Raw genomic sequence first — 15,296 nt, forward strand, 5'->3', positions numbered from 1 at the left:
CCTTTGCCAAACATTTGCCAGCTGCTTTTGGTCTTCCACATCCTGAGAAATTGAAATGAGAACTTTTAGCCAATTCATTAAATAAAAATTTACGTAAAGTTCTTTTAAAGACACCAATGAACCATATAGCAAATTTAGCATTAGATGTACTAAAATAGCCAATCATGCATCTAAACAAATTTGCTAAAACATATTTTATCTTCTATTGAGTTCATCATCTTTATCGGAATCTTTTATGGATCAAACACACAATTTTAAAAAAAATCTACCTTATGCAAAGAGCACAAAGAGCAAAAGAGACATACACAACAAACAGGACAGCATAAACAAACAGGACAGCATAAACAAACAGGACATCATATATATAATTAGCAAGAGATGTATATATAAAAATCTACCTTATGCAAAGAGCACAAAGCAATCCAAAAAATTAAAAAGAAAGCAAAAAAGAAGAAAGAAGAAATTAATTACAAATAGGGAGAGAACTAAGGAACAAGGGGAGGAAACCATTAGATGCGATGGACTTGAGCATTAAGCTGCCATAGAAGAGCCATACACAACAAATAGGATAGCATAAACAACCTAGTGGTACAATGCTTAAACAACTTCATTCAATATATTGCTTCCAATCCAACATTTAGTAATTGATTTCCTATTCAATTTTAGGCTTTTAGAGTGGTACCCATTGTTTACATCTAATTTAGTTGACAAACTGACAAGGCTATAACTAAACAAATAAATAGCCTGTAAGATTCTCATTCAATTAATTTCATTTCGTGGTTGAACTAATATAGAGACTAAAAATATATAACTTTTAATTGTTGGATTACTAATTGAACAAGATCCCAAGAAAAGCAAATCCAAAACTTTAAGTCAAGGTTGAAAAAAAAAAAAATAGGAACACAAACTGAAAATTAAAGAAACGTGAAAAATTGAAAGAAATATATATAGGAAACATTTTACTTACATTCCCTTTCTCTAATATAAATTAGAAGCAATTTTTTTTTTCTTTTTATAAAAGAAATCAAACAATTCAGAAATCCTATCATACAAGAAGTAACATTCCTTTGAATCTTCAACAAATGGGTTAGATAACTACCGACCCAAAAAAAAAAAAAAAAAATCAAATTCAATTCAGTCAAGCAGAAAATTTTGCCGAATCTATATTAAATGACAGTCATCTCCTACACCTTATGCCATGGACTTGAGCATTAAGCTACCATAGAAGAGCCATACACAACAAACAGGACAACATAAACAACCTAGTAGATACAATGCTTAAACAACTTCATTCTATATATTAAATTGATTTCCAATTTAATTTTAGGCCTATAGAATGGTACCCATTGTTTACATCTAATTCAGTTGACAAATTGTTCAATGACTAAACAAATAAATAGACTGCAATTCTTATTCAATGCCTAAAGAAATGGTTATCTTAGACAATACTGAATATACAACCATATAAAGTAACACTATAGCAAATGCATAACAAAACCACAAAATTAAAAATTAGAACCTATGTTACACCTATTCATTACAATGAATTGGATTAACAAATGAGTATGCCCAACACTAAAACAACAATGACAACGGTATTATTAGACACAACATATATAATCAATACAATTTCTGAACCAATAAGATGACCACTAGTTGAACTGTTGCAACATTTGGATTTTGGACCAGAGTCTTGGGTAAGGTATCTGAATCGACACAATAAGTCTTGACAGGTCCAGGACCAATTGAAAACTGAAGAAATAAAAAAGCTAACTCTGGAGAGGATTACCTGTACATTTCCAGCAGCAAAAAAAACCTTCAACTGAAGTTTTTGCAGTAGCCTCTACGTACAGCAATCAAAAAGCAATCAGAAAACAGAAAAACCCATCAAAATAATTCAAAATCCAAATTGGGGAAAAGGGAAAATCATGAAAAAAACCCTTCGGATCGTGGCTCACGGCGGCTCCAATTTGTTTCCAAGCTCCACGCACAGCTCCGGCGAACTCTGTGGCGGTGAGCTCCGGTGTGTGGTGTAGTGGAGGTTTGGGCAAGCAAAAAACAGCACATCCCCAGAGGAGGAAGTAGAGGGCACGGCGAGAACTTCTTCGAAATCGTTCTGCTCCGGAGATCTGTGTGGCGGTGGTGGAGGTTCGGCGTGAAGGAAGAGAGGAAGCAAAGGAATGGCGTGAGCTTGCAGAGGAAGCTGTGAGCGTGAAATGTTTTTCTAAGTTGTTAGCATGTGAGGTTATATTGTTTCTTTAAGCTGTGAGCGTGTGAACTCTGACGTGGCGTGGTCTCATTGGCTGGCGTAAAACATTGGTTTTACGCCAGCTCCTGATAGAATGTTTTCTCTTTTTGCAAAACTTGTGTTTGTCAATTTGACAAATAGAATAAGTTAAATTAATCAAAGACCCATTACAGGCCGTGGCCTGTAATGGGGCTTTGATTATTTGGTTGGGTTTGAAAAAATGGGGATTTGGGATTTATGAATTTGTATTTAAGCTAAATTTTTTGAGTTTATTTTATGTTTGTTTCCTAAGAAAATGTTGGTTTATGGGTTTGTTGGAGATTGGATTGTTTATGGGTTTTTTGTGGGTATTTTTTTCTTTCTTTGTTCTTAGATCTGGAACTAGGTTTGTTCTTAATTTAAATGCTGATGTAACATTTTTCATTATTATTTTAATGTCCACGTCAGCCTAACTGTGCATACCGTTTGCCAGCTGTGCAATTTTCATCTTTGATGTAACGTCAGAGACGAAAACGAGAGGCATTTTCCAAGATAGGGACTAAAATCGGTGGAAAAAAAAGTTAGGGACCAAAGTGGGAATCGCATAAAAATATAGGAATTAAAATGGGTTTTTCACCAATTAAAATTTTAAATGGTAGACTAGTGATAATGATAGCTCCGTAAGAGCATTCACATCCGGAATTTGCAAAAGATTCTATTTTACTATCTTAAAAGTTACTTTATTATTTATATCATACCATTTTATAACATACCTAACATCCCAACTTTTATTTTACCATACTACACATTAAAATAAAATAAAATAAAAATAATCTCACTTCTCTCTCATAGAAAATACGCTCATTCAATCACAAGCAAACCCATTGATCAACCATAACTCACAGCAAACCCACTGATCAACCACAACTCATAACAATCCACAGATCTCCATCGCTGCACGAACCCATCAAAACCACCACGCACAATCTCGCCATAATTCACGTCAACCGCCACACACGACCTCGCTGATCTCCACAGCTGCACCCACGAACAACCCACAACTCATCAAACCCGAAACCTAGCTAAACCCACAAACAACCCATCAACAAACCTCCACACCAAGTTGATTATTGTGAGACCCATCAACCACCATCAGAGAGACCCATCAACCACGCACGATCCACGCCGACCACCATGCACGACCCACATTGATCTTCACTACAACACCACCACGATCCATGCCGATCTCCTCCGCCATAACCCACGCCAATCTCCACCGCTGCACCCCACGAACAACCCACGACCCATCAAACTTGAGAGAGAAGAGATACAGAGATTGTGAAGAGAGAGAGAGAGAGAGAGTCATATATTTAAAGGTATGGATTAAAGTATATTATATCGGTTTGCAATTGTGCTATAGTACCATTGCAAATTTGCAACGATACTGTAGCACAATCGTTATTTTTTTTTGGATTTACAAGTCCGAGTAATGAGAGTTTTTTGAGGCTTTGATGCTAATCATGTCAACATATGGCATTTGCAAGTTTGGGTGTGAAGCATTCACATCTAGTTTTTATAAAAAATTTCATTTTACCATCTCAAAAGTTACTTTATCATCTATATCATACCATTTTATAATACACCCAACATCTCAATTTTTATTTTTCCATTCAACACATCAAAATAATATAAAATTATCTACAACTCCTTTCTAATTTCTATATCTCTGTCACTCTCTCAACCACACCTCCACACAGCAACCACCCTCTCAACCACACCACCTCCACACACCAACCACTGACCCCAAACCCACCACAATCCCAGCAAATACTAACCTGCAAACCAACCACAAACCCAGCCACAACTCATTAAAAAAACTATCAAAAAACCCAGTCACCACCATGACACCAAACCCACATCACATAGCAACCACCGTGACCAAAAATCCACCACAAACCCAGCAAATATCTAGGCACAAACCAACCAAAAAAGAACCACAAACCCAACTACGAACCCATTAAAAAATAACCAAACAAACCTGCCACCACCAAGCCACCACCATGCCTACTGCCCTTTGCCCACCACCACCGCAGCACAACGAACCCACATCAGGCACCACCACCATCAATCACCCATCCCCACCACCATAGAAACCCCCCACTAAGACTGAGCAGTGGACTCGACCCACCTGAAAACCTGACCTACCCGACCAGACTTGAAAGGTTTTGGGCAGGTCTGAGAATATTCGGGTCAGGGTTTTGGGCTTAATTTTCGGGTTATTTTTGGGTTCGGGTCGACGTTGGGTCATATATATTTGCTACTTTTGAACCCCGATTTTCTTTTTGAAAAAAAACCCTACTCTTTTCGCCTCCCTCAGCTACCTCCCTCAGCTTTCTTTATTCCTCAAACAAGCTTAGTTTAAGAAAGAAGGGTGAACATTGTTTGGTCTTTTGCTCTATCTCTCCGCCTCCCTCAACATCCATTTAGATTTTTGGTCATTTGCTTAGTTTAAAGCTTTATATCTATGTAAGTAATCATGTTTGGGTTTGATTTTCTCGTGTTTTGCGATGTGGGTTTGGCTTGAATCGTTTTTTTAAGGACCCATTTCGATTTTTTTTTTCTTCAAGTTTTTAAAGGACCCATTTCTTGCTCGGTTGCTCCTCTGCCTCTCTCACTGAGTTCTATCTACGTGTGTAACAGTGTAAGTCACCCACTCATCCTTCTCTTTGTGGGGTTTTTTTTCTTCTTCTTAATTTCCTTGTCTTAGTCTTTGATTTTGGGAGTTTTTGTTTTTCATTGGTTTATTTATCTTAGAGAGGAAAGCAATTTGGTTCCAGCAATTTGGTTTTGTGTTTGATTATATGAATTGGGTATTCTTTATTTTTGCTGATATGAAGATTGATCTACGGTTTGATGTTTCTGTAATTTGTTTATGAAATTTTTGTGTGGATTACAAATGATATTTTACATCTTTTAGGAACAACCCTTTCCATATTGATGAAAAAGAACTACTTTGGATCTGATGGGTTGGTGGGCTTTTGTGTTTTCTGTGATGTTATGTTGTTTTATTGTGTTATTTTTCTTAGCATGCAAACAGGAACTAATGGGTTTGTGTTGTTAGTGTCTGTTTTTTATGCATTATTTTAGTTTTTTTTTTCCATTTGGGTTCGTATACTTTTTATGTAGTTTCAAGCTTTATATCACAATCACTTTGTGTTCAATTTTTAGATTGTACCTCTTTTATATATAGGGATCATTATCTAATTTTCGGTGTATATATGTTTATAATCAATGGGGGGTTTTTGTATGTTGTTTGGTTAGTGAGAAAAAAAGAAGAAGAAGTGTGCAGATGAAAAAATGAATCAAAAGGTTGGATTTTTAAGTGTTTCGTTTGCTTTAGTTTCTTAAACCAAAGAACCCATGTCCTGGATTATTGTAACTTGTATGGTTTCAAATTGCTACCCCTTAATTCTATGATTTTAAGGTAAATTGAAATAACAAGACCTTAATACTATTTTTTTTCTTTTTGTTTATTGTCTTTGTTTGATGCCTACCTAGCTTAGATCATGAACAAGCATATAGTTATATTGAGTCTTTGGATTCAATAATTTTTAATGATTGATTTGTTTTGTGTGGTACTAGGTCATGGATTCAATGGAGCCTACACAACCTGATGTTGCCACTGCAAGACCAACTATGAGACCTCCTCGTTCACCGCAGGTGATATCTTCTTCTAATCCTAATAAGAAAAAATCATCATCATCAACTTGGGACCACTTTGAGAAGTTTATAGATGAGGAGGGTAGAACTAAGGCAAGATGTATATATTGTAGCAAGGAGTACATGGCTGATAGCAAAATTTATGGGACATCTAATTTAAAAAACCATACATCCATTTGTCCTGAATATCTTTTTAATGAATTGCATGATGGACAAGACCTATTGTCCAAGGATGTAGAGGAAGGAAATCTAGTGCCTAGGACTTTTACAAATGTTGTGGGTAGAAAAGTTCTTGCTGAGATGATCATATTGGATGAGCTTCCATTTAGGTTTGTAGAGAATCAAGGATTCAAAAGGTTTTGTAATGTCTTCCAACCTAATTTTAATATCCCATCTTGCTTCACAGTAGCTAAAGATGTGAGCCGGATTTATTTTGAAGAGAAGGATAAGTTGAGAAATGTCTTGAGAGGTCGTAGGCTTTGCCTTACCACTAACACATGGACTTCAATGCAAAATTTTAATTACATGTATCTTATTTGTCATTTTATAGATGATGATTGGAACTTACATAAAAGAATTTTGAATTTTTGTATTGTTGATAACCATAAAGAGAAAACCATTGGCAAAATGGCTGAATCTTGTTTAGAAGGGTGGAATATTGAGGATATTTTCACCTTGACAGTGGATAATGCTTTCTCAAATGACATAGCCATTAGTTACTTGAAAGAAGCTACTAATATGTGGAAAGATATTGTTTTGGGGAATGAATTTGTTCACGTGAGGTGTTGTGCTCACATCCTAAATCTTATTGTAACTGATGACTTAAAACATCATAATAAGTCAATTGATAGGGTGCGTCATGCAGTTAGATATGTGAAAGCTTCTCCAAATAAGTTACAAACCTTCAAGAGGTGTGTGGAGAAAGTGAAAATAGAGTCAAAGGCTATTCTATGTTTGGATGTGGCCATTAGATGGAACTTCACCTATAAAATGTTGGAAAATGCTGAAAAGGTTGAACATGCATTCAAGTGGATGGAGTATGAAGATCTTGATTATATTCTACACTTTTGGGATGAGGACTATGATAGGAGGCCTCCAAATGAGGATGATTGGGAAACTTGTAGAAAATTTGTTAAGTTTCTGAAACTTTTTTATAATGCCACAAAGAGGTTTTCGGGTTCCTTGTATGTGACATCAAATGCTTTCTTTGATGAAATATATATGATTAAAAGAAAGATAGATCTCTTTTCTAGGAGTGAGGACCATTTTTTGTTCTCAATGGCAAAAACAATGAAAGAGAAGTTTGACAAGTATTGGGGGAGCGAGGAGAATTCATCAAAGAAGGGAAATGTGCTTTTGTATGTTGCTATGGTGCTTGATCCTCGAAAGAAGTTGGATTATTTGAATTATTGTTTATCAAATTTGTATGGGGAGAATGTTGCTAAGGATATCATTAACCTTGTGAAAGGTGTATTGGAACGCTTGTATGAGCATTATAATTCAACTCATTCATCATACGTGTATGTACAAAGTGCGAGTGAGATATCAAGGATGGAAGGTGTTGATGTTGATGATGATGATGATCCAGACAGATTTATTGCCTCTCAATACAAGGCTTTTAGGCAAGGAAAACAACCTGTTGGGTGTGTAGATGAGGTTGCAAAATATTTGATGGAGAATAGTGAAGGGAAAAATGACAAAATCTTTAATATACTAGCTTAGTGGAAGTATAATACTAATAAGTATAGTATACTATCTTGACTGGCACGAGATGTGTTGGCTGTACCTGTTTCTACTGTGGCTTCTGAGTCAGCATTTAGTACGGGAGGACGTATACTAGACCCATTCCGAAGTTCACTTGCCCCTGAAATGGTACAATTTCTCATATGTACTCAAAATTGGCTTCAATCTTCAGTGCAAATTTCACTTCGACAAGCCATGGATGATGTTGAGCTATTTGAAGATTATGGAAATGTAATGTTCTTAAAATTTATTAACTTGTGCTTTAACTGAAATTTAATATATCTTGTGTATTTAATATATCTTGTTAGTGTATTAAATGGAATTTAATATATATATATATATATATATATTGTTGTTCTAAAATGTTTTGAAGCTTTTTTGGAAGCGAAGTTAGCTTCACCTTCAGCAGCATCACCTTCACCATCAAGCACTGTTACAAATCTTGACTGATCTGCCTACATACATTGGTGAGTTTTGCTTTTGCATTTATTACTTGAGCTGTTGTTCCAATAAGCTACCTCTTTCTATACTATTAGCTCCCAACCTCACATCTTCTTCCTTTCCTTCCATTTTGTTTCTCTAGTTTTTGAAAAGAACAATGCTTGTGCTCTTACTATCTCAATGTGGAATACTTAAGGCTTTTTACAAGCACAGGTTATGAACATATGATGAAGATATTCAAATATCATGTCTAAGGAGGTTGGGTTTCCTCGAAAAGCCCAGTATTGTATTTATCTTTAAATTTTGTTGTTGCTCTTATATACAACTATAATGTATTTAGTCTGCCATTGTCATATTGTTTGGCACATTGATATGAAGTATGTTTTGGTTACAAATGTTAAGGACTCACTCTATTAACAAGTCTATTGATGTTGTACGTTATGGTTGTAGTAAGGAAATTTAGAATCTTGGTTGAAAATACATCAATATTAATCAACTTGTTAAATTAATCAGTTATATGAACTCAAAATGATTTTTAGGTTAAGGTTCTACCGCTGACAACTTAATAAAGATTCCAATATTATTGGTTACATGCTCCTTTAATACCCATTTCATTTCTACAGGAACAAAAATGACAAAACAGATTGGAACAGCAAAGCCAGCAGTCTTTTTTGAGTATAAACTCTTTGAAAAAGACCTTGACCACCTTAGAACTGTCAAAGTCACACTAACTCAGACTAATCCATGCATTGACCCTTCCTCATTGAAACTTAAGCACAGGATTGGGCGGGGCCCCTTTGGTGATGTTTGGTTAGCAACGCATCATCAATTGGGTTATACTTTGTAATGATTTGAGTTTTTATACTTTATGTGAGATTCATGGTTTCTTAAAGCCATTTGTGGAATTTTCTCTTATTATTTAGTTGTCATGGTTAAAAACACTTTGGTGGTGAATAGTTAATTCATTGTGATGACCCTTTCATTAAGAACCTCAAAAGATTGAATCAAAACTTGCATGATTAATCCATGTCCTACATTGTCTGATCCTAATTAGCATGAATTTGATTCTTTTCTCTTGTTCAAATTTGTAGCTAGATAGTGTGCTACAGTTGGATCCTTGACCAATTTAGTGAGTTGGTTCAGTAGTTTGCTGGAATAATTTTGATAAATACTAAATACAGCTGTTTATAATTGTGGTTCTAGATCATATATAATTGGTATATACACTTTCAATGCAGTTGATTCTAATAAAAAAGAATGTGTTCTTAGTTAGGATTATGTGTTGAGTTGAGTAGTCTAGTGGGTTTGATACTTCTTGGTTTCAAGTAAGTTTCTATCTGCATACTGTTTGAATAAATTTGATACCAACAATGTGAGAAAATTTAGTTATGGATATTTAACAATTATGAAACTGCCAATGTTATTAACTGGTTGTATTTGAATTTTATTCTAGGTATGCCTAGTTTGTCAATGTATTTTTACGAAGTTTGTTCTCCTAAGAAAGGAGAATTTGAAATTTTTTTTAAAAAAAAAGGTGTCCAACCCGAGACCCGGAAAACCGACCCGATTACAGACTCGATTTTTCGGGTCAGGTCGAGTCAGGTTTAAGGCAGTCAAACTCGATTTCTATCTGGTCGAGTTTCGGGTCACAGTAAACTTGACTCGACCCGACCCGACCCAATATCAGTCCTACCCCCCACCACCACAAACAACAAATATAGAGAAACCCACCCCACCCACGACCAAATCCATCACCATACCCACGCTGATCTCGCTTCTGCTGTGAGAGACCGTGCCCCCGACCCGTTTTTTTATAGGTATTGTTAGGCCAAACCCACGTGAATGGGTGGAGTCGTGTTATTGCCTTTCAAAATGGAGGTTCAACTAGTTATATTTTCTTTGAGATTAAGGGTTTTACAATAGAGTCGCCACTTATTTAATTATTGGATAAATAAGAAAACCAAAATTGAAAAATTCCTCATTTTATTAATTTTCAATTGAATTTACATTGATCATAGGAAAATTACATGGTTTTGGTCCTAGATACAATCTAAGATAAAGTACATAGCTTTGTTTCCTAGTTACAATCTAAAAATTGAAAATTACATGGATAAGCATTTGATCTACTAACCCTTGATCTAAATTTGGAGGCTATATTACGAGGTGGGAAGGTGTTAGACACCCACCTTGCCCTGTGAAACCGGTCTTCTAGACTATGGTGGCCAACATTCATATTACATAATTTAATATATTACCAATCAATTTGCATGTTGAATTTAAAGTATGTGCATGTGATAAACCCTAATTCAATTTATTATGCATTTCATTTGGATTGAAAAATAAATCATAGTGAATGTGTATGGATGGTGATATCCTAGATTCAAGAATTTAAAAGAATTATTAAACAAACATATTTTTCATATTTTTGATGTGGATTTAAGATTGAAACTAATGTTATGCATGAACATGTGATGAACAACCAAGAACATGTGAAGAACATATAAGAATAATTAAGAACTTTCAAACATATTCAAAGGAATTTAAATGATTATTATCATGCTCTAATCTTAAACTCTCATCATGGCAAAAAAAAAAAAAAAAAACAATTAGGGAAATAGATTATACCTTTATGGAAGATCCATATGGTGGATGAGGAGACTCTTGAGGGAGGTCCTAAGGATAGAGGAGAGGAAGAGTAAGTCTCACTCAATACCTTGAGTCTTAAGAAGACCAAGATATGACAAGACTAATCAACTTCCTAAAACTCAAGAGAAGAGATGAGAGGGGGTTTTTGTTTGTCCTGGACTGAAGGAGAGGGGGGGTTTATATAGTAGTGGTGGAGGAAATATGAATGGAAGGCCATTAATGAGGGTTGATAAAGAATCATGAAGGTAGACCTCATTTTAGCATTGGGGGAAATCTGGAGCATTAAATGTAGAGATTGGTGGGAGTGAGGAGCAAGCCAAAATTCGGTTTTCTCGTAGCTGCTGTAACAACTTGTAGAGCCAACTTTGAAAAATCATATCTGACTCAATTCTGATCGGAATTGTCTCGTTCTTATGTTCAAATTGAAGCCCCGGATGTCTAGTTTCTGGAAATATTAACTTCATTCACAGATTCAAAATAGTCTGAGAGATATCGATGAAATAGTGAGCAGAGGTCATTTGTTAGAAAATAGTTTCAGCACAAATAACATTAATAGGTCCCAAATTAGTTTTCAATTAACATTAATAAGCTCCAATCACTCCCATTTCAGACCTAATTAGTTTCAAATTTACCCTAATTAAAATATAATTGCACAAATTACTCATTGAATGATTTAATGTTTAACTATCTAGTTAATTAGGTGTGTGCAACCCTACCATAAAATGCAGTCCTAACCAATCAAACTATGACACATCATTGATCTCAAATTGATTATACATATAACTAATTGAATTCAATTGTTCATAATCACATATGGTCGGACTTAATTTGTGATAGTGCAGCTTAGTCATTAAAACTTGATTTAATGATAACTTTCAATCTGGTGGTCCAATTAGGGCTTATGACCAGTTGATTTGATTGTTACAACATCAAGATCATTTTGGTGAAATGAGATTAAGGATCTAATAACTAGAATCAAGATGCATATTTCTAAGGCAAAATTACCCTTTTACCCTCCATGTAAGGTTAAATGCAGGTTGCAAAATGAGGTGTCAATAGCTGCAAACCACGTTGGAAACCCATGAACACGCCGCTGCAAACCACCATACCACATCGATCTTGCCACAAAAATTATCCAGAAAATGGTGTCAGAAGAGTGAGGGAGATTAGAAAATACCCAAAAAGTCATGAACAGAGATGAGAAAATATTTTAATATCTCGCCGAGAAAATACCACGCTGATCTCGCCACACAAATCGGCCAACAACGGTGTCAGAAGAATGAGGGAGATGAGAGCGAGTGAGAGAGTAAGAGAGGGGGAGACGAGAAGACAGAGATGAGGAAAGAGAGTTGAGAAAGAAAAGGAGACCATCGCAGCCCAGAGAAAGAGAAGACAAAGAAGAGAAAGAATAAAATTGATTAAAAAACAAAATACAATAGTGCTACAATGCATGCCATCATTTAGGGTGGCATTATAGCACAATTGCATTTTTTTTTGCAATTACAAGAGTTTGCAAGACCGGGTAATGGGGGGTTTTGGGGTTCTGATGCTAAATATTACCATATGGCATTTGCAAGATCTAATGTGAATGCTATAATAATGATATCATTCATAGTAATTAATATTTGTGGTTTGAATTTTATTTTATATATAGTTTTTGGGATAGAAAAGGAAATTCATTAATTAAAAGAAACTAAAGAACAACAATAGGTTTAGCCAGGACAATGCTTGAAGAAAAAAAAAGATTAAACACCTAACAAGTCCACAAGCGGATTATCATACGACACAAAATTACTAGGCTTGATTAGGAACCTTCCTACCTAACCCATCAGTACACCTATTATAGCATCACGAAAGCAATGGCTAATTCAAATTTTGGAAAGTTGGAAAATCAAAAGTTTGCAATCATCCACAATAAAGGAAATAACGATAATAGAATAATTAGGATTAGCTATCAAATTAGCAATAGCTTTAGCATCCAATCATATCTCTAAGCTGCTAAATGGAGGTTGGGCACACGAGAAGTTCATCACGCAACGTCCACATCTCAACTAAGAAACTGGTAGTTGTAATAATTTTTCTAGAGAATCCACCAATCCAAAAATTGGAATCATCACGGATAATGCTGCCACCCCAACCAACCTCGAGGTTCTAAACAAGGACACATCAATGTTAAATTTTTTTAACTCAACCAAGGCTTCTCTCATCTAAAAACTTGTTGAAATGCTACTCTAGGAGACTGAGCATAGTGAATAAACTCTAGTTCTTTAGATGATTTCCCTACTCAAATTCGTTTGAAGGGGGCTATTTTGAAGAACAGCATAGTTTTTATGCTTCCAAATAACTTATATAGCAAAAAGAATCAAAAACTTCTAAGCGGTTAATTAGGAACCACGTACACTCACATCCACCTTGCTATTTTTTGGCCAAACCAAATTACCAAACATGAAGTTAATCCAAAAGAAGGAACTATCCGAGCTAGAAATTTCCAATTGAGTCCAAATGGATTTTAAAAAATTATAATAATATCTAACATACCATAATTAATGGATTTATATCCTCTAAATTTCCTAGGGTACTCTACCAATAAATTTTCTTAAATTCTAACCATTCTTTTATAATTTAAGAGTCTAGATTCTACCATATCAGTATTCCACTAATAATACTCTTATGTGACGTTTGGTATGGGAAATTCACATTACTCCTGGCATTCAGATTCCTAGGAATCACATTCCTAGGAATCACATTCCTAGGATGTGATTCCTAAGAATATAGCTATTCCTATGTTTGGTTTCATTGGGAGATTCCCAAGAATGTGAAATGATAATGTTTGGTGTATTCCCAAGAATCTTAAATGAATTATTTATTTTTCCCATTTTGTCCTTAGATTTGAATGTGAAGTACCAAGCCCATAAAAAAAAAAATCTTCCTTTAAATAAAAGAAAATGCTAACAAATGCCCTTAGGGCATTATTTAATAATCCATTTAAAGAAAGTTTTTATGGGGAAAGAAAGAAAAACAATTAATTTTTTAACAGCTTTTTTCATTTCTCATAAAAGTGATGTCAAAACTTTCCTAAAATGGATTATTAACTAATGCCCTAAGGGCATTCGTTAGCATGACCCTTAAGTAAATAAAAAAAAAATATATAAACTATTAATTAGTCCTTTAAAAAAATATCTTACTCTAAATAGATAGATAAAAAACATTATATAAACTATTAATTAGCAACACATTCATTAAAACTGTGATCTAACATTTCAAAATGACAAGAATAATACAAAAATAACTATTAGCAGAGTTATTTATCCTCTTTATGTTGTTTTTGCTGGAAAAGATAAAGACAAGAGAGAAAATATTGATAATTTGTTTTATAGTTTATCTTAATTGCTTAAATGATAAGGAACAATGGTTAAAATTGTCAATTTATAAAAAATATAATTTCTTTTAAACTTGGGAATTTGGATTCCCACCCGTTTTAAAGGGAATCCACATTTCTACTAAGAGGGGTTTAAGGATTCTCCTGGCATTTGATTCCCTAGCGTAATTTGCAACCAAACATGGGAATCTTTAAACATTCCTAGAAATCCTAAAACATTACCCCGTACCAAAAGCCACCTTAAAATAATAATATAATAATGTTGCAAACAAAACAATTAAAATTATTACTAGTGGAATGCTGACATGACAAAATCTAGACCATTAAATTATTAAAGAATAATTAAGATTTAATGAAATCTATTTGGTAAAATATCCTAAAAAATCTAAAAGATTTGAATCCATAATTAATGGAGTATAAAGTAAAACAATAATAGTAGAATAAGAAATCTTCATTCCAATATTATTATCTTTGTATTTTACTGTAGTACACCTTTTTTTTTTATTTATGAACAAAAGCGGGAGGGAGTGGAAGCGATCATATGTGGCTTACCTCCTAAGGCGTGACCTGATAGGAGCACCCCCCGCTAGGGAATATTGAATTAAGCCATAAGTACTGTGACCAGGATGCCACAGACCTCACTCTAGCACTCCAAGAGAGCCAGCGGAGGAGGTGCAAAGCATGTTAAGAGTCTACCCCCACATGGTACCCGTCACGACTCGAACGAGGGACCTTCCGTAGTACACCTTCATTCTGCCATTTATTATAATAAAAAATATATTATTATCTTTGTCCTTTACCGTAGCACACCTTCAATATAATATTCAAATATGTGTAGTGTATCTCTCTATAATATGGGAAACGTGTGCATTGTTAGGGTGAGACATTACAAAATTAAATTTTGATCAAGTAAAATCTAATTTTAAATAGAAGGACGCAAAGATGTTATTCAAATGAAATAAAGGTGGCGGGCGAGGGTTCAAATCATCATATATATCCTGATTCCAATTCAAAAATTGAATCCAACTTTGCAAAATAAACCTAGTGGGTATCCGTATTAGGTACCATGATATTCTATTCACACAATAAATATACTTAAACCGGCAATGAGATTGACTGATTCAGACCACGAGATTGCGA

Source organism: Castanea sativa, chromosome 12, assembly GCF_040712315.1.
Source record: "Castanea sativa cultivar Marrone di Chiusa Pesio chromosome 12, ASM4071231v1".
Classification (NCBI taxonomy): Eukaryota; Viridiplantae; Streptophyta; class Magnoliopsida; order Fagales; family Fagaceae; genus Castanea; species Castanea sativa.